We start from the raw sequence: 2633 nt of genomic DNA, 5'->3' as shown, positions 1-2633 counted from the left end.
CTGATGAATCTTTAGAAAATGCATTCCAAATGATATTTGAGATTCTTATGTTAACAGTGCTAAGTAGCTCTGATTTGGGAAGTTGTAGGGTGCCTCTCTCTTTTCTGTAACACCTCCAGAAAAATAAACATTATATGTATTTATAAATCTACTTTTCTTTAACTATAAATTATGAATGAGAATCAAAGTGGTAGGAAGTACTGGACTTTCATTTTGCTGGTTTACTCCAGCTTACTAGTTTACAATTTTACTAGTTCACTTTATCTAATATTTGTAGCAAGTTTGATGATATATGTTACTAATTCCCAATGGGATGGTGTCCCCTCTATTTGTCCTTTCACCATTGTCTCAAATGCAAATCACAGGAAATCAGATGGAGAGAGAAGAACAGAAACTTCATTCATTGATCAAGGGAAAGAGAAGGGAGAGCTCATGCTCTAAACACACCTTTTCCTTAAAGGGGAGATGGGAAGTACAATAACTTTAAGGGGTAGGATTAGGCACAAGGAAAGGAGTGGAAATTTCCGAGGGAAGCCAGGCACAGCTAGGGCATTTCAGTCTTCCACTGTTCTTTGAACAAGGCACATTGTGCTTAGCAGACTAAAAATGCCTCTCTTGCATGGAGATCTCAGCATGATAATGAAGCAAAAGTAACTTCTGGAAAACTCCATGTCTCATTAGCACAGTTGAGTTCCTCTGGTCAGTTAGATCTGGTTTGGGGCATTTGACCACTGCATATCTCTCAAAGCATAGCTGCAAAACATCTATCAAGTATCATGTACTATTGAAACAAATAGAAATAAATGAAGGCGAGAATCCTTTAGCCCTCAGGGGCTGTTATGGGTGAAAAATACAAAACAGTTTCTTATGCATTTAGGAAGTATCCTTCATTAAGTTACAATTTGGATTCAGACCACACCATCTTGTATCTGGGCTCTACCTTTTACCTGATATGTGACTAGGGCAGATTACTTAACTTCTTCATTTCTGAGATTCCTTACTATAAGTATACTGCAACTATTAAACATGAAAATTATTTTAGCTGCTTAGAACAGTACCTATTATTGAGCAAGTCCTTGATGAATATTAATATAGTAAACAAAACAAATAAAAAGTCTCCTTGAACTGTGAGAACAGCAATGCATGGCAATTTTCTATAGAGAAATGCAAAAGGTGTTATAGTTTGAGATCACGTATTACTAAATAACCATTTTATTAGAAGGAATTGTACAAAAATATTTTCATGAAGTTTACTTTTTCTGAGAAACATATACCTATTAACAGAGCCTGAGTTAGTATTAGTACTAGGTCTGAATAAAAAAAAAAACAAACTTTTTTTTAATGTAATCTAAGCAAATAACTAGGTCATCAGGTAATTTCTTACCTTATTAAAGCAGTCTTGCTTGTTAGAAAAAGGAAAAAATTTCTAACACAAAAGAATAAGAGTAAATTGTCAAAAATTAAAATACATTTATAAGCACATAAAAATGACCTCTTCTTGCCATACTCAAACTGTACCTAGTGTCAAGCTATTTACTAAATTCTATTGACTTTTTTAATAAACAAGTTTTGTAAAAGACAAAATTTACTGAACTATTAGACATGATATTACTCAGTTTAGTATAATAGGAGAATAATTTATTAAAGATGTTGTAAGACTAGGGAGGGAGTGTAGCGTTAGAATTAGGTAAATAAGGGAGTCATGAAGAAGGATGAGTCTTAACTGAAGGATGAAGATGCTTTGTTCTTAGAATATGCCAGTGAAACATGAGCATTTGAAGTTGACCATTTCTCAGAACATGAAAGGGGAGGGGAATATTTCTCAACCTGCTTTCCAGGAAGATCAGACTCAGATAAATTCAACACCTATAGTACTGCAATTGCCCAAGATTCGTATCATTCAAAGCTGAGCAATCCAAAACATCCTGAACTCTGAGTGAATTAAGATCTAAGAAATGGTTTCAGGAAGATTCTTGTTGATGTTGCTCCAATAAAACCAACTGAATACTTGGTTCAGAGGTAGTGGAACAGGTCAATTGTTTTAGGGTTCTGTATATTAGGCTTCTTAAAAGAGTAATACCTAAAAAGTGTGTGTGTGTATTTAAACTTGTATTAAAGAATCATCCATTGAACCCCAAATATCACCAATCCAGTGGATTCTAAGAGGTTATTATTAGAAAATCTTAGGTTTGAAGAGTGAGAACAACTGAAAATATTATGCAAATTTCCTCATTGACATTGCAAATATGATTCTTGACCACAGAAATTTCAGAGAATTTTCAGCAAACAAATCTATAGCAGTTGTTTCTGGCCACTGCTTATGGATGTATATTCTCTGGAGGCCAGCATTAGCTGGTTGTTCCGCATGTCCTATCAAATTTCTTGAAGTTCTAGAGCTAGAATTCCAGCTCTTGGTGGTGTTACACAGCCTTTTTTACTATTTGCATAAAGTCATGCATACATGATCCATACATTTTTTTCAGACTTCCTTAGTGGCCCAACAAGGCCTTGCCCAGGGAGAATCTGGCTCAGGCAAGGTCTGCTGTAATGGTGAGTTTTATCAGAATTTTATCCTGTTGTCAGGGTTCATCTCACAAGATTTACTATTTTCTGATAGGAATATGGAAACTCAG

The sequence above is a fragment of the Phacochoerus africanus genome, chromosome 13, assembly GCF_016906955.1.
Source record: "Phacochoerus africanus isolate WHEZ1 chromosome 13, ROS_Pafr_v1, whole genome shotgun sequence".
Lineage (NCBI taxonomy): Eukaryota > Metazoa > Chordata > Mammalia > Artiodactyla > Suidae > Phacochoerus > Phacochoerus africanus.
The sequence above is the reverse complement of the archived record's forward strand: the minus strand, read 5'-3'. Positions refer to the sequence as shown.